This window comes from Protopterus annectens, chromosome 3.part1, assembly GCF_019279795.1.
Source record: "Protopterus annectens isolate FY-2018-M chromosome 3.part1, PAN1.0, whole genome shotgun sequence".
Taxonomy (NCBI): Eukaryota; Metazoa; Chordata; order Ceratodontiformes; family Protopteridae; genus Protopterus; species Protopterus annectens.
In genome coordinates this window covers 1,647,408,812-1,647,430,494 of record NC_056732.1, presented here as the reverse complement: position 1 = coordinate 1,647,430,494, position 21,683 = coordinate 1,647,408,812, and the positions used below count along the sequence as shown (strand labels likewise).

The 21,683-nt window shown below is 43.6% G+C and overlaps 1 protein-coding gene across 1 annotated transcript in view; it reads right to left on the bottom strand.

Moving 5' to 3' along the window:
- The window catches only part of ANKIB1 (ankyrin repeat and IBR domain containing 1), a 2,275,843-nt gene that overhangs the window by 2,165,395 nt on the left and 88,765 nt on the right, over window positions 1–21,683 (bottom strand). The gene's annotated exons all lie outside the window — the stretch shown is intronic.

The following is a 21,683-nucleotide window of genomic DNA, read 5'->3' as shown; positions in this document are numbered from 1 at the left end:
GGATCTGAGCCGACGACAGATCAGAAGGAGAGATACTTATCGGAGCAGACAGTTCCACGACTCGAACCCCAAGAAACTCCGGCTCCGAGCTCAATGGAGTCGGAGGAGGAACATCGACAGAAACAGACTGAGCCGACACCTGTTGAGGGGGGCTGGACAACATTTTGGCCACTGCCTGCGATTTCAATAACCTGCTGACCACTCTCTCCACATCATGGTCTGAGAGTCTGGAGGACTGAGAGGAGTGTGAAGATCTATGACTATGGTCACTTTGCAGGAGGGGAGACCGAGGAGCCAAATGAATGGACTCTAATGAAGGGGACCTCAGTCTTTCCTGAGTCCTTGATGGCTCAGAGGGGACTACTGGAGAAGATGAGGAAGCAGTCTCTTCAGTTCCAGCCGGAACCGAAGTGGAAGGCAAGCCTTGGGCCGATGACAGCTCCGAGCTGGGAGCCGACGATTTGGCCGGTTTAGGAGACTTCACTGGCAAAGTCTTGGCCGGTGAGTCCTGAGGCTTAAACAGCCCTCTCAAAATAAGTTTATTCTTGCGCTCCTGCAGAACTCTTGGGCAAAAGGCATGGCAAATACAGCAAGAGTCCTGCAGGTGTACAGCGCCTAGACAATAGACACAAGAAGTGTGCCCATCTGTCAGAGACATCTTCTGACAGCATGAGTCACACTTCTTGAATCCTGACACTTTGGATTCCTTAGACATAATACACAATAAGGAATACCACTAAACTAACAGTAAACGACAAATAAGACACAATATACTACAAGATAAGGATACATCTTATTATTTATATAGATATATATATATATATATATATATATATATTTTTTTTTTAGGAATTAGGAAGCCTCTAACTAAAACAAGGAAAAGAAAGAAAATTCTACAGAGGGGGAGGTGGGGGAGGGGAAGCCCTCTCTAACTAAAATGAGTTCTGAAAAGCCCACAAAAAAACACTAAACTATCACAACTAGTTAGCGACTACTAGACAAATACAATAAGGACAGAAAAAAATCCCTCATCTGACTGAAAAGGTAGTAGAAGAAAAATATACGAGCCTGAGCCAGTACCACGGACCTCGCAGCTGAAGCGGCAAATGAGATCTGGGTAGCTAGCGCTAGGCATCATGGGATAAGGGGTAGCCTTGAGCCAGTAAACAGCTCTCGAGCTACTGAAGATGGCAGAGTTGGAGCCAAGGATCGGCTCCGATCCCAACTAGCAAGAACGAAGGCGAGATTGACAACTTAACATGTATTGTTTTTGCACCAAACGTACCTTTTGGAATTGTGGCCAAAAAGTTCAACCTTGGTCTCATCAGACCATAACACATTTTCGCACATGCTTTTGGGAGACTTGATGAATTGCTTTGCAAATTTTAGCCAGGCCTGGATGTTTTTGTGTGTAAGAAAAGGCAAACTTACCCCATAGTCCAGACATATGGAGAAAATGGGAGATTGTTGTCACATGTAGTACACAACCAGTACTTGCCAGAAATTCCTGCAGCTCCTTCAGTGTTGCTGTAAGTCTTTTGGAAGCCTCCCTGACCAGTTTTCTTCTTGTCCTTGTCTTGTTCATCAATTTTGGAGGGATGTCCAGTTCTTTGCAATATCACTGTTGTCCCATATTTTCTCCACTTTTTGATGATGGTCTTCGCCATGTTCCATGGTATATCCAATGCTGTGGAAATTTTTTTGTACCCTTCTTCTGGCTGATACCTTTCAACAACGATATCCCTTTGATTCTTTGCAAGCTTTCTGCGAACCATGGCTTTTGTTGTAGCAGGCAACTGAGTAAATGTCAGGAAAATCCTACTAGGACAGCTGAACTTTATTTGGGGTTAATCACAGTCTCTAACTGATGGCAGGTGTGTACCCAAGAAGACTGAATGCTGTAATTAAGTCAAAAGGTGCTTCAACAAAGTATTAGTTTAAGGGTCTGCACACTTATGCAACCAGCGTATAGTATGTTTTTTATTTTTATTTTTTTATAATTTTTCACCCTAACAAATTTTTTGTTTTTCAATTGAATTGTACAGGTTATAGGTCATATTAACAGTGGGAAAAGTTTTGAAATGATTTGCTGTGGTCTCATTTTGTTATATCACAAAAAACTTGCATTTTACAGGGATGTGTACACTTTTTATATCCACTGTATGTATCCAAATATGCAACAAACTCTAAAAGATTTAGGATTTTTGCTTGGAAATATTCACATAGGTATTTTTAAACCCCAAGAAGACTCCATAGGGTTTTTTTTCCTCAGGTAGATGCCAAATGTTGGCAGTGTGATGGGGCAGTAACAGGTAACTGGAACATATGTTTTGGGAGTGTAATGAGTTGGCAGACTTTATCCTGCTGTAGTTTTTAATCCTCAAAAACAATGGTAGAATTAGTGCAGCTTACGTACAAGGACTCAATGACTCAAGTACAAACAGTGTTTGGTCTCACAGAGGGGTTCTCAGCGGGAGTGGGTATGAACAGAGTTCATCTCTGAGCCCATTGCTGTTCATACTGGTGATGGACTACATTAACCAACAGGTTGGAGGGGACAGATCAACAAAACTGCAGTATGCAGAAGGTGTGGCATTATAGGCAGACTCTAAGCAAGAACTTCAGCAAAGGATAGGGGAATGAGATGGAGTGTAACACTTAAGGCACATGGGAAGAAAATGAGCACAGATAATACATATCTAATGGCAACAAATGGGGGAATCAGAAGAAGCTGAGAACTCGGACAGAAGGGAAAACAGTGAAACAAAGTTAACAACTTCAGGTATCTGGGAGAGGTGTTTGAGGAGAATGGAAGTCTGAATGAGGAAGTCAAAGCTACAACTGGAGGGGCTCCAGCCAACTGGCACAGAGTGGCAGGTGCAAAAGAATGCCAAAGAAGCTGAAAAGTAAGGTGTATAAAACATGGGTGTGACCAGCACTACTGTATGGTACAAAACCTTAGGCAGTAAAGGCAGAGCAGTTGAGGAAGCTAGAGATGATGGAGACAAAGTGCCGGAGACGGGTGGTAGGCTGCACACAGTGGGGCAGCAAACAAAGAGGACCTAAGAGCAGAAGCCAAAAGTAGCTCCAAATGCAGAAAAGGGAAAACAAGAGGAAATGAGGGCATCAAGCAAAGAGATTGATGGATTGTGTAACAGAAGACCTGCAACAGTCAGGCATGAGTGTCAAAGAAGGCAGGACAGTGGCACTGAATAGAGAGAGATGGAGGGAGTCAATATGACACCCCAACCCCCTATAGAAAATGGGAAAAGGGGGGGATGATGATAATGATAAAAGATCTGAATTGCCTAGACATAGTAAAGCCTTGTTAAGTTTAATTCTGATGGCTACCAAAAAAGCAATTACCTGAAAATGGAAATCAAAGCCTAAGCAAACTTTATTTGAAGTATTGCATATTTAACAGAGATAAAAGAACTGGAAGTGGGATCTTTAGAAAAGGGTAGGAACAAATTACACGGAAAGTGACGTACCATGCACCCTACAGTAGTGAAGCCTTTTGTATACATGCCAACATCGGTTTGCCTACGGCAGGAAACACCTCATGCTATGAATACTGCAAAAGATTAATAGAAGGACATCTACAAACAAACTTACTAAACATTAAACATTCTATTAATACTTTGTCTTAAACTATACTCCCAGGAACTCCAATGCAAGGATAAGAAAATGAATTTAGGAATGACTGCAGTCACTGATCAAGTGTTTCCAAATCTTCTCTCTCTCTCCCTCTTTAAACGTAATGACTACTCCAACTAAAATGAAGACACACTAGAGTGTCTTTTCACTTGATGACAGTCAATTGAAAGTCATGTACTCTTCATATCTCAGTCAAAGAGATAAAGCAGAAAAAAGATGAAGTTGCTGCCAATGTCATTCAAGAAAAATTAAAAGAAACCCAAAATCTATTCTAGCCTAGTTCAAGTTTACCTTCCATTCAACACATAGCAGTACCACTTAAGTGGAGCCTAGTTTAACAGAAGGGAAATATGTCAATGTCTCTCTATTTAGAATGAGTTTTCAATACACACTACAAAAATCTTCTATTCAGGAATATGAAACTAAGCTTGCACTGCTGTTTTAAGCAAAGCATATCTTAGAATATACACAATAACAAAAGCATAAAAGAAACAGCATTCTTGCAACCAGGCAGCTAATGCAACTGAAATATACCATTTGTGTTGCATTGATTATTATCTAGCTGGAAGTTGTGGCTCTTTTTTTCAGTTAATGCTTGTTAGAATTTATTGCTTGTCAGAATTCCTGCATAGCCAGTGATAAGTGGGGGTAGTTCACTTCATTGATATTCGGTTTCTGCCTTATATAAGTGGTACATTTTGGATTATTTTCTGCTTAAAATCTAAGCTTTGGCCAGCTAAGACCTACATGCAATAAAGTGGACGTAGAAGTGAATTTAAGTGAATCTTTATCTGCACTTATTTTTCAAATACAGCATTTAAATTGATTTGTTTGTGTTGCATTGAATACTATCTAGCTGGAAGTTGTGGCTCTGTTTTTTCAGTTATTCCCCACCCACCCTCCCTGCTTTTGTTTTGGTGTTAATATTGGTGGCTTTAAAACTGCCCGCCCCTCTTGTAAATTTGCATTTGGATACTCCTCCTGGGCCCATCTCATTTGCTCGCTCACAAAAAAAAAAAAAAAAAAAAAAAAATTGCACTTTATTCATCTGCTTTTACTGTATTGGTGTTTCTTCCTACTTTATTTTGCTTTCGTCATCTTAAAAGTACTCAATTGTACTTATTACTGCTTGGTGTAACTATCATTCTAAGCCTTTTGGTTTAAGCACCTGGGCTTCAGACCAGTTGTTTTACATTAAGAAGGTTTGTGGTCTGCACTGTTGTGGCAGGACAGGTAACTTACATCCTTTTAAGTTGGGAACTGCTGATTGAAGGCTCAGTGGCTGTTATTCTAAAAGTGTATTAGTTCTGGCTTAAGTACTTGGGCTTCAGGCCAGTTATTTTACATTAAGAAGGTTCGTGGTCTGCACTCTTGTGGGAGGAGAGGCTGGACTCTGCCCTTCTGAACTAGGAATTTCTGGTTAAGGGCTTATAGTGCCTGCATATTTGAACTGTTTCTTACTAAAAGTGGTGCGCCTTGTTTGCTGTAGCATAGACTAGATCCAGGCCTGCTGAATCCTGCTTTGTTTGTATAACTTGAGCACGAATCCAGGCCTTCTTTTTTGGAGAAGGTTCCCCCGCACCTCAGTGGCAGGATTGTGCAGTTAGAACTTGTCCGATTGAAGACTACAGGAACAGGGCTCAGTTTTGAGATTTTTTTACTGGTTAATTGGGTAATTTTGTTAAAAGCCTTTTCTGATTGCTTGTAGTCATCTAAATCTGTTTTAAGTGTATTTTGTACTGTTTTTGCCTTATCTTTTCAAAAAAAAAATTTCCTTGTTTCCCCACCTTTCTAAGCTAGTATAGTCCAGTTTTCAGGCTAGTGCTGAATTCAGGGCTGTGTTACAATTTTCTGAGTTGCCCATACCTTACTTGGATAGAAGGAGGTTTCTCTGTTCACATGTGAGAGAGGGAGCTTTGAGCAGCCATCTGTCCCTGGAGGAGTGGTTCCAGCCCAGACGTTAGCAGTTTATAAGCCATTTTGGGCTAATTTTCTCTTTCATTTCCCTGCTGTAAAAACCGCGTTTGCACGGTTTTGCACGTCCAGGCACGAACAGACAGCTAGCTGGGCTAAATTTATCCCAGCTCCACCATGTCTCCTCTTCAGTTTTTCCCTTGAAAGTAGTCCAACTCTCAATCTAAGCACTTAAAAAGCATCCTATCATTCAGCACTTGCTCAGACTTAATAGCAAGCACCAATATACCCCAACACTTGATTGCCCAGCAGGGTAAGGCTCATTAGTCACCCCTCACCAACCAAGCAACTAAGCAGCTCACCCTATTATTCAGGCATGACCAAAGGGCAATTTCAGGTATACTCTCCAGTCCAGCTGGTGAACCTGGGTACCATGAGGCAATGTTACAACTGCCTTATGTGCACAGACAACCCTCTCCTCCTACCACAAAACATTAACATATGCAAGAAATGCAATTAAATAGCTAAATTAGAGGCTAAGCTCTCTTCACCCAAGACTGGAACAGGCACAGTCATGAGGAGAAGGTTAACACTTGCACCACACCTCCAGCCTCACATAGACATACTAAAACCAGCACTGGCAAAAAATACACAAAATTATACTCGGAGGCTCTAAATAAAAACCTGCAAAAGCATCAGAGACCTCCAAAGCAGACACCCAAAAAACCTGCATCTCCCGTCACAAAACAGAAAACACATAAAACACAAAATCAGTGTGCCACACAATCACAGCCCTTAAGGTGAAATAACATACCTAACACACTAGTAATAGGCGACTCTATAGTCAGGCACACTGACGTCCCACTCACTAGGCTGGGCAAGGAGAAGGGTTACTGTTAGCTGCCTGTCGGGCGCCAGAATCTGCCACATAACACAAGCACTCAGGTCACTCCAAAACAAGTACAAATATGACTCTGTCATTGTTCATGTTGGTGTGAATGACCTGAGACGTACCTCCCTGGACTACATGAAAAGAGACATGGAAGAGCTCTCTGATCATGTAGCCCAGGCAGTTATGATCCGGACCCTGAGTAGCATCCTGCCCTCACCAAGAATGATACCATAGTATAAAGAAAAAATGATAAATTTCAACAGTTGGCTAGACTTCTGGTGTCATTCAAAGGGGATCCAGTGTCTGTCAGCCTGGGATGACATGCTCGACAAGCCGCATTGCTTCACGAGACGGCTTGCACCTGTCACCCATACGCTTTTGAATACTGGCCAAGGCTCTTGTTGCCCCCATAGTGCCTTCTTTAGGCAAGGCTCAAAAGTCAAACCCACCTCCGTAAACAGCACAAATAAAAAAATAGGGTTATGCTACTCAACACCAGGAGTTTAAATCTCACAATGCACGTGCTCGAAGCACTCCTCAGTATGGAGAATGTCGACATCTGTGCAGTAACTGAAACTTGGTTCAAGGCTCCACAGAGCACCCCAGCACTACCGGGCTACAACTCATACCACACATTTCGGCCACAGAACATGGACAAACACAAAAGGAGGGGGTGTATCCATATTCATCAAGAATACCTACACCTTCAGGTTAGGGGTGCAGCATGATACCTCAGAGATCATCCATGTGCAACTAACATCAGGCAAATCTGCAATGCAAATTGTGGCCTGCTACAGATCACCCTCCATGACCCAGGACCACCACTCCACCTTTCTGGAGACAGTGGAAAAAGTACAGTTCTGTACACTTAACATAAATGTAGATGTTCGAGTGTATTCACTGCTGCAGTCATTACATTAGGGTAATCTGCTGGCAGGTTGCCCTTAGTCGGCCTGAATAACAAAGTCCTGGGTCCTGCGTCAATTGCTGTCTCCTCTTCCATGACGTCACATCGTCAGGGGTATAAAACATGCAGCTGATGCCATTTTATTCAATTTTTCTTGCCCCAGATGTCAGGTGCCCCCCAAATGGGGAGCACAAAAAAAATGTTTTATATATATATTATATACAGAAATATATGGAAATGCACTTTTAGCAACACAAACTTTACCTTCATCTAAAAGCAAATACACCACAAAGGCTTTAGTATATAGTGAAGGAAAGAAAAGGTATAGAAAAGGGGGATGGCGGGTGGGTAACCCGGACTGCAACAGTGAATACCCTCTAACATCTACATTTATGGTAAGTGTACACAACTGTACTATGTTCTTCGTGTTTCACTGTTGCAGTCATTACATTTGGGTAGAATCCCAAAGCTACGGATGGGAGGATGGAACTAAACAGCATTAGGAGCAGCTATAAGGCCCTGCAGAACTGCAGTGGCAAAACCTGCCCTGGATTTGGAGAAGAGAGGCAAATGATAATGCTTTGTGAAGGTATGAACAGAGCTCCAAGTAGCAGCCTCTAGAATGTCTTTGGGTGGAACCCCTCTGAGAAAGGTTGCTGAGGTAGAGGCAGATCTGGTGGAATGTGACCGGATCCCCTTGGGCACAGGTTTACCATGGTGCAAGTAGCAGAAATTAAAGTAGTGGCTTATCCACTTAGAAATAGTCTGCTTTGATATAGCCTTCCCCTCTGACCCTGCAGCGAATGCTACCAGAAGTTGCTCAGACTTTCTTAGAGATTTGGTCCTGTTTAAGTAGAATCTTAGTTGTCTGTGCACGTCCAATGAATGCAGAATCTGCTCCCCCTTGTTCTGCAGATTTGGGTAAAAAGTTGGCAGGTGAATTGTCTGGTTAAGAGCCACACTGGATACCACCTTAGGCATAAAAGAAGGATTGGACCTGAGGGACACCCTGTCCAGGTAAAATGTAATAAAAAGGCTCCACAGCCATGAGATCCTGTAGTTCTGAAACCCTTCTTGCTGAAGTGACTGCCAAGAGAAAAGCTGTTTTCCAAGATAGAAATTTTATATCCGCAGTAGCTGCTGGTTCAAAAGGAGGCAGGGTGAGTTTTTCCAGCACAAAATTGAGGTCCCATGCAGGAGTTGGTGATCTTCTGGGAGGCCTTAAATTTTTGGCCCCTCTAAGATACTGTTTAAGCAGAGGATGAGAAACAAGGGGAGGCTCTGTGTTGTAATGAGCCGAGATGGCAGAGGCATGGATTTTTATTGAAGAAAAAGATAGGCCCTTGTCAAGCATCTCAGTCAAATATTGTAAAATCTGAGGAATATTGGGTTTTGCTGTGTCTGTTCCTTGTGCTTGGTTCCAAGCACAGAATCTCTTCCATTTATCAGCATAAGATTTTCTAGTACTAGGCCTTCTGGCTTCCAAAATTACATCCATCACAGATTTACTGAGAGGTGCTGTTTGAATAATTAAATGATCAGCCATGCTTCAAGATTCAGAGTTTGGAGCTGTGTGTGCAGAATTTGATTGCTCTGCTGAGAGAGTAGATGAGGTATTTAAGGCAAGTACCAAGGAGGAAGTTGAGACATGTTCCTTAGAAGTGGGTATCAGTGCTGGCGAGGCCAGTCCAGAGCAACTAGGATCATTTTTGTTTTTTCCTGTCTGACTTTCAGTAAGACCTTGGAGAGAAGAGGAACAGGGAGAAAGGCATAGACTGATAGGTTTTTTCAACTGAAGGACAGGGCATCCACTTCCATGCTTTTTTGTGATGAGTTCTTGTGCAGAATTTGTCCAACTGATAATTTTGGGGAGAGGCAAATAGATCTACGTCTGTGCTCCCCCATTTCGGTGTTAACATGCTGAAGATTTGTGGATCCAGTTTCCATTCGTGCGGGTCCATAACATTTCTGCTTAGGTCGTCTGACAAGAGTATTTTGTTTTCCTGGCAGGAATTGAGCATGAAGATGTATTTGGTAAGTCAAAGCTGTGTTCCACAATGCCATGGCAAGTCTGCAAAGGGGGTAGGAATGTGTACGCCCCTGCTTGTTTATGTACCACATAACCATGGTGTTGTCCGTCTTTATCAGTAGTTGTCCTGGATGAAGTAAGCCCCTGAAGGCTGTCAGAGCATTCTGAACAGCTAGCAACTCTTTCTGGTTGCTATGCAGATGCATTTGTTTTGGGGTCTATTTGCCCTGAATGCATCTCCCCGCCAGGTGGGCCCCCCAAGCATAGTCTGATGCATCTGTAGTTAGGGTTTGGATGGCGGGGGTAGAGTGAATGACAGTCCCTTATTTTGGTGACATGCCTCTGCCCACCAAAGAAACTCCTGTTGTAGGCAGGGAATGAGAGGAATCATCGTTTCCAGACTGTGACAATGTTGACTCCATAAACTTTTTAGGTACCATTGCAGTTTCCTCATATGCAGTCTCGCATATGGAATTAGTAGAATGCAGGATGCCATAAACCCCAAAGCCTGCAGAATTTGTCTTGCAGATAACTGGGTTTAATTGCCATTTGTTTGAAGTATGTTGTCAGTTGCCTTAGTTTGTCTGGCGTAAGTTAAGCCATCTGGGCAGTTGTATTCAAGCTTGCACCCAGGAATGTAATTATTTGAGAGGGTACCAGCTGGGGATTTCTTTTCGTTTAATGTGTACTCTAGGCATGTTAGAAGCCTTTTTACAAATGCCAGGTGAAGAAGAGTGTCCTTGTCCTCTGCTTGAATGAGACAGTCGTCCAGATAAGGATAAATTTGTATGCTTCTTTGTCTGCAGAATGCAATTACTGGTGCCAGGCACTTTGTAAAGACCCTGGGCGCAGTAGATAAGCCAAAGGGCAATGCAGAGAATTGGTAATGCAAAAAACCTGCCTTGAAGCGGAGGTATCTTCTGCATGATTCCCTTATTGGGATATGCAGGTATGCCTCTTTTAAGTCTACAGTCACTAACCAAGTGTTCCTGCCCAGCATAGGCAGTAGCTGTGGTAAAGTCAGCATTTTGAAATGTCCAGGAACGTGTTCAAAATCGAGAAGTCCAGTATTTGACGCCAAGAATTGTCTTTGCTGGGTACCAGGAAAAGTTTTGAATAAAAACCTTGTCCCTTTTCTTTTTCTGGTACTGGTTGAATAGCCCCCATATCCATGAGAGACATAACTTGTTTCTGAGCCTCTGCCCACTGATTTTGTGGTAGATCTGGCCATCCGTTTGGAGTTGGCAAAGTATGGAAATTAAATCTGTACCCCTGGGATACTATGTTTAATACCCACTTGTCTTGGGCAATTAAATGCCAATTTTGAGCATGAAGTGCTAGTTTTCCCCCCAAGGGGGCTGCTGAAAGATAAGTGCTTGGTGATGGTAGAGAAAAGTCACTGAGACTGCTTACTGTAGGGTTGTGCTTGGTTTACTCCAGATTTGGAGGTGGAGCCACCCCATTGCTTTGACCTAAGAAACCTGTGATTGGTATCTGGAGCCTTTTGAGCACCTGGATTTGCCTTGAGTGGTTCTGTTGGACACAGGAAAGGACCAATTTTTAGTAGGCCAGTGCCTACGGAACCTGGGTGGCTGCACTTTTCAGAAATCTTTTACAGTTTGCATAGATTTAGCTTTGTCTTCCATTTTCTTTAAAACCTCTTCTGCCTTATTACCAAACAGAGTATCAAGCTGCATGGGAGCATCCAACAATTTAGCTTTAACATGATCAGGCAGATTTTGCTCCTTGAGCCAAGCATGCCTGCTAATCACAGATCCAGTAACTGCGGCCCTGCAAGAGGCCTCCAAGGAATCAAAACCACATTGCAAAGTATGCTTTCCAACCTGTTCCGCTGAAATGCAATAATTCTTGTAACTCTTTATTTTCCACACAATCAGAAATCAGCATCATTTTCTGTTTCAGTAAGCCCATAACATGCTGTTGGTATTTAAGCATATGAAACTGGCAGTTTAAGGCCCTGATTACCAAGGTTGCAGACGTATAAATCTACTTTCCCCATCTATCCAGTGCCCTGGAATCTCTATCAGAGGAGGTAGGATTTTTGGCTGTAGAGGCCTTTACACCCTTGGGACCCTGTGAAATGGTCTCAGGATCAGCAGCAGGATTTTTGAATAGAAATTTGTGGGAGTCAGGAACTCTGTAATATCTGTCTGGCTTAATAGGAGCCGGAGGTAGGGAATCAGGAGACATACTTGATTCCAAAAACACATCAACAATGTCTAATAAAGAAGATATGGCCAAAGGCATATGCAGAGGAAGAAGAAGGACATCCCCAAGCCTATTTTTTGATTCAGAGAAGTCCTGACTCTCCCAGTGAAAATGCTCCCTTAAAGTATGCAAAGTCACTCCAAAAGAGTAATCCTCAGGAGGAGAAGCAGATGGGATGGATTCCTCTGCATCAGAATCCTCATAGGGTGGAATAGAAAATTCCTGATAAGAAGAAATGGAAACCTGATATGAAGATTCATAATCAGTGCCTTGCCTAGGCCTCTTAGCAAGGGGGGGGGGGGGGTTGGGAACCCCTGATCAAGGTAATTAAGTCCTCAGCCATTTTGATCACCTGTTTTATAGGCATAGGGGCCTGAGCACTTGGCTCATGCGTTGTTTTTTTAGACATAGAAGATGTTTTTATACCTTGTTTTTGAGGCTGGCGTCGGTTTAATATAAAAATGTTGAGGCGTGAAAACACCCTCAGAAGCCGGTGCCTGCTCAGCGGCTCCAGACCCATCCAAGGGAGAGACATCTGCAGGTTCAATACTCTGAGAATCTCGTGGCATACCGGACTCCGAATGGGTCTTGGTAGAGGCCTGCGACTCAAAAGTAGCGGGCATCAGGGGCTGCAAAAGCGCCTCACTGAGTACCGGGCAACTGGCTTAGGAGAAGCTTTGTAGTCGGTTTTGGACCTCAACGGTCTGTCTGTCTTTTTCTTTGCGTTTTTGTGAACTCCGGTAGTCGGATTGCTAACAGACGACATTTCAGGATAATTAAATCTTGATCCAAAATATTTAGAAGCAAAAATATACCAACGCTTAATAGTGCGTTGGTTAAATCTAGCACAAAACCGACAGCAAGGCACGTTATAATCTGGACCTAGGCAAGGAATACAGTACAAATGAAAATCCTTATGAGGTATTTGCTTCCCACAAGTAATGAAATTATTAACTTTTACTGACATCGGTAAGGAGCAAGAAAAAGTTTCCCCAACGGGGTACTTAGCTTTAGTTGAAGTCTTCAGTTCTGAAACTCAAATGTGAAAATTTCAGGAGTGGGCCGACCGGCACTTGCGAACTGCTTCTGCTTCGGGCACCACGCGGCAAGAAAGACTGAATAAAATGGAGTTGGCTGCATGTTTTATACCCCTGATGTCATGGAAGAGAAGACAGCAACCAACGCAGGACCCAAGACTTTGTTATTCAGGCTGCCTGAGGGCAACCTTCCAGCAGATTACCCTAATGTAATGACTGCAACAGTGAAACATGAAGAACATCATGAAGGTCCTACAAACACCCTGACACTGGGCGATTTCAATTACCCTACCGTTAACTGGGAAAACTACTCCAGTACAAACTCCCAGGTCCAGTGTCTTCCTGGAATTTATCAACTCAAATGCCCTGGATCAGCTGGTAACCTTCCCTACTAGAGGTGAAAACATATTGGACCTGGTCATCACCAACATGTGCGACAGGTGTTCCACTCCAGAGTTCAACCAGTTACTGGTTAGATCAGACCATAAACTAATCACTCTGGATGTCCACACCACAGCACCATTTCCAACCAAGGAAACCACAGTGAAAAACTTTTCTATAGCAAACTTCACCTTACTTAAGACAGAGGTGTAAGTTTAACAGCCCCCACGCTACAGGATAAGTGTCCAAGATGCAGGAACCTTTAAAAATGCACTCTATGAGCACCTACAAGGATGCATGGATCGTGTCATCCCTAGCAAATCCAAGACTCACTCCCCTAAGAGAAGGAAACCAGTCTAGTGGACCCCTGCCATAAACAGGCTATACAATAGGAGGAAACAAGTTCAGAAAAAAAGCAAATCCCAAGAAGGAAAGACATCCCTGATCAGTATCAGTAAGAAACTAAGGTCCCTCATAAAATCCTCCAAGGCTAACGTCGAAAGAAAAATAGCAAAGTATTCGAAAGATAACCACAAAGCCTTCTTTAGCTATGTCAATAATCTAAGTGGCAACTCGCAGATATGCTCTGAGCTAGTGCAAAATAGCACAAAATATACTGAACCCACTGATATTGCCAACATCCTGGCAGATAGATTCAGTGCAAACTTCACCCCCCTCTCACCCCCAAAAGGGCCGACAACAATACCGGAAAAGTGTAATGTCCCAGAAATCACAGATGCACAGGTGAAAACAACCCTTTCAAAAGCCAAAAGCACAACGTCAATGGGGCCAGATGGTGTCCCAGGCTGCTTCCTGCACGAACTACAGAACGAACTAATCCCCCACCTAAACACACTGTTCAACCTCAGCCTCTCCACAGGCTATGTGCCCAGAGAATGGCGCATAGCAACGGCTTTTCCACTCCACAAAGGAGGGGCCACAACTGACCCTGGTAACTATCGCCCCATAAGCCTGACTAGCCTGGTCTGCAAGGCTATGGAGCGCATCATCATGGAACTCATTAACATTAACAAAGACACTGGGAACCTCCAAACACTTGACCGGACCCAGTTTGGCTTCGTTAAGGGCAGATCATGCCTACTAAACCTGGTTGACTTTTTCAAGACAAGTCACCAAGGCCATTGATGAGGGAAAGGTAGTTCACACAGCCTACCTTGACCTCGCCAAGGCTTTTGACACCATTCCCCACTCGGGAATTATAGAAAAACTCACCAGTCTGAACATAAACCCCTACGTCACGAGATGGGTTGGCAACTGGCTTACAGACAGAAGTCACACAGTAAGAACAGCGGGCTCCATGTCCGACTCTAAACCAGTCACAAGTAGGCTCAGTCCTGAGACTCCTACTGTTCGGCATATACTTTTCAGAAGTACAAGCAAACACAGGGGGACTACGGCTAACCAAGTTCACCGATGACTGCAAACTGGGAGCCATAACTCACTCTCTGGCTGACACGGACATTCTCCAAAAGGGCCTTACTGAGACGTAAGCCTGGTGTCAAAGTCATGGTCTCAAGCTAAATGCCAAAAAATGCATAGTCATCTCGTTTGGGAAAAACAAAACATCCATGAATTACCACATAGGTGGCAGCCCCCTTAATACAGAAGAGGTAATAAGAGATCTGGGTACCCAGGTAGATAGTAATCTCTCCTTTGACAATCATATTGCCAAAGTAGTTAGGAAATCCTTCTATGTAGCCCATCTAATTACTAAAGGGTTCACATCTAGAAATAAAGAGGTTATAGTGCTCCTCTACTCATCAGACCCATCATTGAGTACAATGCCCCATTTGGGATGTACCTCACAAGACACTTCCAACAGATGGAAAGACCACAAAAGTACCTCACCAAGAGGATTACTGGCCTCAAACATATGTCCTATGCAGCCCGACTGGAAAAATTCCAGCTGAACTCAGTGACATATCGCTTACTCAGAGGTGACCTCTGCCTGACTTACAAAGCCATGTCCAACTCAGAATTGATGGACATGCTCCAGCTAAAGAAATCCAAGTCACTGCAAGCCACCCGCTCTAGTGAGCTAAACCTCGCCACAACAATAAATAGAACATGCTGGAGGGATAGATTCCTGTCACAGAGCCTCCCCATGCTTTGGAACAAAACTCCTAACTACATTAGGCAGAGCCCCTCACTAACACTCTTCAACATTAACCTGGACGAGTGGATGGGTAACAGAAAATACACCCCTGGGATCAGTTCATTGGCTCTAATTGACAGAGGCTCAGTTAATCAATGGGGCGGCGAAAGCTGACACACTCTGGCTAGGCTTATAAATAACCTGGGGCAGATAGCCTAGTAGCTACCTATGAACCACACCAGTTTTCACATCTGTTACTTAATTTGCCGACTGCTTCCTTTTTGTGAGGTATTTCTGCGGCCTTTACAGTTGTTGTAAATGTCTTGTCAGGTACATACCAAAAGGGGCGGTGTACTCTATAATGGGTCTAATGAGTGATGAGTAGAGGGGAACAATGACCTCTTTTTTTCTGGATGAGAAACCTTTTGTGATGAGGTGTGCCAAGTAGAAGGATTTCCTGACTACTGTGGCGATGTGATTATCAAAGGAGAGACTACTGTCCACCAGTGTCGCATGGTCTCTTATCACACTTTCGGTGTTAAGTATACTACTGCCTATGTTGTAGTTCATGGGTACACAGTTTTTACCAAAGGGGATGACAATGCACTTTTTGGCACTGAGTTGGAGGCCATGGCTTTGGCACCAAGCATCTGTCTCAGCGAGACCCTTTTGTAGGATGTCCACACCGTTAGGAGTTTCGATTATGGCTCCTAGTTTGCAGTCATCTGCAAACTTCATTAGCCAAAGACCTTCTGTGTTAGCCTGTACTTCAGAGAAGTACAGGCTAACAGGAGAGGACCCAGGCCTGAACCCTGTGGTACTCCACTTGTCACTGGTCTGAAGTTGGATTTGGAGTCTGCTACTTTCACAGCGTGGGTTCTGTCGGCAACCCATCTTGTGACATAGGGATTTATACCTAGTTTAGTGAGTTTATCTATAATTCCAGAGTGGGGGATGGTGTTGAAAGCCTTGGCAAGATCTAGATAGGCTGTGTGAACCACCTTACCCTTGTCTACGGCTTTGGTGACTGCTTCAAAGAAGTCTATCAGGTTTAGGAGACATGATCTGCCTTTTACATACCTGAACTGGGTGGGATCCAGAGTTTGGAGATTACCAATGTCTTTGTTTATAAGTTCCATGATGATACATTCCATGGCCTTGCAGACCAGGCTTGTCAGGCTAATGGGGCAGTAGTTCCCAGGGTCCGTGGTGGCTCACCCCTTATGGAGTGGGATAACCATTGCTGTGCGCCATTCAGCAGGCACAAAGCCTGAGGTGAGGCTATGATTGAAAATGGTACTTAGGTGGGGTGCCAGTTCGTTCTGTAGTTCATGTATAATGCAGCCTGGGATGTTGTCTGGTCCCATGGATGCTGTGTTATTGGCTTTGGAGAGTGTGGGTTTTACCTGTGCAGCCGTGATTACAGGAAGTTTGCATTCTTCCGGTATATAGATGGGCTCTTTAGGGGGTGAAGTTAGCACTGAACCTATCTGCCAGGATGTTGGCAATATCAGTTGGGTCTGTATATTTAGTGCCATTGTGATGCAACTCAGAGCAGATCTGAGTGTTGCCATTGAGATTCTTGACATAACTATAGAATGCTTTGTGGCTGTCTTTAGAATAAGTGGCGATTTTGTTTTCCTAACTAGCTTTGGAGGATTTTATCAGGGATCGCAGCTTCTTACTGAGGCTGACCAGGGAGCTCCTCCACTCGTGGGATTTTACTCTCTTTCTCAAGACTTTCTTCCTTCTGTTGTACAGTTTGTTTATGGCAGGGGACCACCAGATTGGCTTTCTTTTTTTGGAGGATAGCGTCTTGGTTCTGTTTGGGATAGCACGATCCATGCACTCATGTAAGTGCTTATAAAGTGCAATTGTGTAGGATTCAGTAGTCGTAACTGTATTCCATCTGCATGGATGTCGTGAAGTTCACCACTTCTGTCTTAAGAAGCATGAAGTTGGCTTTGGAGAAATTCTTTACCACTGTTTCCTTAATGGGGGGTGGAGGCAGGATGTGGACATCCAGGGCAATTAGCTTATGGTCGGATCAGACCAATGAGGCGTTGACTTCAGGTGTGGAACACCAGTCACTCATATTGGTAATGACTAGATCTAGGATATTGTTGCCCCAGGTGGGGGTGTGGATAAGTTGACCCAGGGCATTGGAGTTTATGAATTCCAGAAAGCGTTGAGTGAAGGAGTTGGTATAGGAGTAGTTTTCCCAGTTAATGGTGGGGTAGTTGAAATTGCCCATTATTAGGGCGTTTGGTTCAACCCTAATATTTTCCAGTACATCAAGAAAAGAGGAGTGGGAATCCTGGGGCATGGTGGGTGATCTGTAGCAAGCTACGATTTGGATTGCAGTTTTGCCCAGAGTTAGTTGCACTTGGATAACCTTGGCTGCATTATGATGAGCAACTAGCCAGGAGGTGTGGATATCCTTAATGAATATGGACACACCTCTGCCTTTGGTGTTCCGGTCCAGGTTACATGGCCGAAAAGTGTGGTACGAGTTATAGCCTGGTAGTGCAGGGGTGCTCTCTGGAGCCTTGAACCAGGTCTCAGTCACTGCACAGATATCGATGTTCTCCATTTTAAGGAGTGCCTCGAGTGAGTGCATTTTGAGATTTAGACTTCTAGCATTGAGTAGCATCACCCTCAGTTTTTGCTTGCCTGTTCCTGTTATGGTGGTGAATTTGTCATTTGAACCTTGCCTAAAAAGGCACTATAGGGGCGGCAAGAACCTTAGCCAGTGTCCGGAATCCCAGGGGTGACAGGTGCAGGCCATCTCTGGCAAACAATCATGGTCTGTCGACCATGTCATCCCAGGAAGACCGATACTGGATCCCTTTAGAATGGCACCAGAAGCTTAGCCAATTGTTGAAGTCAGTCATTTCGTCCTTGTACTGCGGCATCATTCTGGGTGATGGCAGAATGCTGCTCAGGGCTAGGGTCATACCTGCCTGGGCTACAAGATCGGAGAGCTCTTCCATGTCTCTTTTCATGTAGTCCAGGGAGGTACGTCTCAGGTCGTTCACACCAACACGGACAATGACAGAGTCATACTTGTACTTGTTGTGGAGTGACCTGAGTGTGTGGGTTATGTGGCGGATCCTGGCACCCGACAGGCAGCTGACAGTAACCTTCGCCTGGTTTAGCCTGGTGAGTGGGACATCAGTGTGCCCAACTATAGAGTCGCCTATGACTAGTGTGTTGGGTACGTTGTTTTGCCTTATCGGCTGTGGTTGAGTGGCACACAGTCTGCGGGCTAGGTGTCATTTGGGTTGTGTTGGGGGTGGAGGTTGCTTGCATTTCTGCTTTGGAGGTCTATGTTGCTTGAGCAGATTATTACTGAGAGCCTCCGCAAATGTTTTTGTGTTTCTATGTGTGGATTTTGGTGGTGTAGATTTAGTGAGACTATGTGATGAGTGTGGTGCAAGTGTTTACCTTCTCCTCTTGACTGTCAAGTTCAGTCTTGATTGGAGAGAGCTTTACCTCCAGTTTGGCTAGATAAGTGCATCTCTCACAGGTTGTAGTGTTGGATGGTAGGAGGAGAGGGTTGTCTGTGTACATGAGGCAATTTCTACATTGCCCCAAGATGCCCAGATTCATCAGATAGACAGGAGAGAACACTGGGAGCTGACCCTTGGAAATGCCTGAATAAAAAACTATTTTCCTCTAGATAAGTGAGGAAAGTGAGTACAAGAGCTGTTTTTCTCTAAGCAAGTGAGGAAAGTAAGTACCAAAACTGTTTTCCTCTAGGTAATGAGGAAGATTGAGTGCTGTAGTAATTAGTAGGTTATTTAGTGCTTACAAGTTCTGAACAAGTGCTGATCACGAATAAGCAAATTTAAGTGTTAAAAGTAAGAATCTGGACTAAACTAGTTACAGGAAAGGGGGGGGAACAAGTGCAAATGGGGCTTTTAAATCAGAAAGTTGAGAGAGATGGAAAAACTGCCCAATTGGCCAAAAACTACAATTTCTGGGCCAGAACCACTCCATATGTGGTACATAGGTTACCTAGTGCTTACCACTCCTACTGATAAGCTAGAGGGCTTCCCTCCAACACAGAAAGCTTGGGGGGGGGGGGGCTCAGAAGCTTACTTACAGTCCTGGATACAGCAAATCTGAATCTGGACTGCACTAGTTACAGGAAAGTTTTTTTTTTTTTTTTTTTGTATATACAGAAAAGTAGCTAAAACAGCAGTCAAAACAATTCAAATGCAGTGCAAGCTAGCACACTTGAGTATGCAGCAATGTTACACCAAACAGTTTAAAAAATGCAATTAAATTAAAAATGACTAAAAACAATGCAGAAGGAGTCTATTAGCTAGAATGAGGTAAAGAGATGGGACTGGGGGAGTGTCCCAGATCAAATCTACAGTGGGGGCGGGCAACTGCAAAAACCTCCAAATTTAAACAACAACACAGGAATAGGGACGGTGGGTATGGGAAAACCAACACTTTCAGCAGAGATCTGAAAAACTATACAGTGAAGCAAAAGTAACAGTGCACAACTCTGAAGTCAGCCAGCAATGATGTAAAATTAGTCAAACAACAATTACCAGTACACAACTCTGAAGTGCCAGAAAAATATACTCAGCTCTGTATATCTCCAGATAGTTTGAAGAGCACGCTTCCACAGGAAGACTCCAGCAGTGATATTAATGATACCCTTGAAAATGTGGAATACTCTTGGATTTTAAGACCAAGCAGATATGTACCCTGGCTTAAATAGTGCAGTAAATTTAAAACCTGTTTTATATAAAAAGCAGCAAAAAGTGCACTAAGTATTACAATGAAGTGTCTTATTCTGCTTTGTATTGGTTGGCTGTGTCGCATGATTTTTATCTTTTACTATTTTAATGAGCAATTTTAATTGTATTTGTAAGCACCAAGGAAGGGGAAACCCGAAAGCTTTGCTACTGCATATACTTTTTTGTTGTTTTATTAAAAGTTCAGAACATTTCTGTAGCTTTTTTTTTTCTCATTTGAATTTGCGTTTATTGAACACAGTTTACTGCAGTGGACTCGTGTTATTTTAAAATGCAACTCCTCTCAGCCTCTTTGTTAGCCAGCCATTATTCCTTCCTAACCTGATCTGTCTTTTCCATTTTGCACTTTTTCCTGCATTCATTCTTTATTTTGATGATTTCTTGGACTTCTGCATTCCACCACCAGCTTTCCTTACGTACCTGGTTTCCCTACCTGGTTCCACCACATATCTGTTCTGTACTCCAAACACATGCTGTTTTGAGTCGCTGCCTTTCTTGTTCAACTCCACCTATTTCCTCTTCTGCTTGAGATGCTAGCACCCAGAGTAATTCCTTGAACTGCTGTAGTTTCTTTCCAGTCAACTTCCAGATCTTTAGCCTGGTCTCTGTTGATCTTAGAGCCATCTCTGACCATTGCTTGCAGCTGATTGTGGCAACCACTGGTTTAAGCTGTGGGCCGACTGTTTCACTGGGGATGACTTTGCAATCACTGATTTTAGCCCAGTGCCCTTTTCTTACTAGGAGGAAGTCTAAGAGAGTTGCATGTTGCCCACTCTTGTATGTTATCTTGTTGACCGTCTCTCTTGGTGAATCATGTGTTGGTTACTATGAAGCCATTTGCCAGACAGAAGCCTAGAATGGCTTCTCCTTATTTATTCCTGTTGCCACACCCATGTGGACAGAGGCAATCCTCATATCCTGGTCTGCTTGTGCTGATATGTGCATTCAAGTCACTCAATATCAACAACAATTCACGTTGTCTTGCTTTATCTATTAGGTCTTGCAACTGCTGTATGAATGCATTCTTTTCTTCACTATCACAACCTTGCTGTGGGGTGTAGGCTGAGATTATGAATACTGCCCTATCATTAGTATGGAGTCAGATTGTCATGAGTCTGTCATCAATTCTGATGACATCTTTCCTCTCCCTCACCACAACTTCCACACCATTTCTAGCCTGTCCTATTCCTGACAAGTAGATTCTGAATCCCAAGCCAAGTGGCTTTGCTGCATTGCTCTTACATCTTGTCTCTTGAATACACAGAACATCCAGCCTCCATCTTTATCAAGTCATCCACCCATCCAATCTGGTCAGTGTACCTGCAATTCTTAGTTCAGGTTTGGCAGGTTGACTGGTTTTATTTCCAGCTTTTGTTCAACAGAGAACCCAAACTGGACACTAGTAGCTTACTTACCCAGGGCTGTTGGGTTTTATGGTGAGCACACACTAGCCAATGGAGGCACATAGACCCCTTCCACCATTAGTATGGGTCCCTGGCATAGGCAAGGTCCTCAACCCAATCACCAGTAAATACATTAGTCAACACCTCCAAATCACCTAGAGCCATGTTTTATACAGTCATATGGCTAGCCCTGCCACTGCAGACAATCTGTGAGCAGTGTTTTCCTATCTTGAGGATAACTACACCACAGTAAATGCCCAAAGCGGTTGGTCTATACAACTGTTCCTTGTATAGGGCACCATCTAGAGTCTGTGCTACTAACCACAGCTCCATTCTTGGGCGA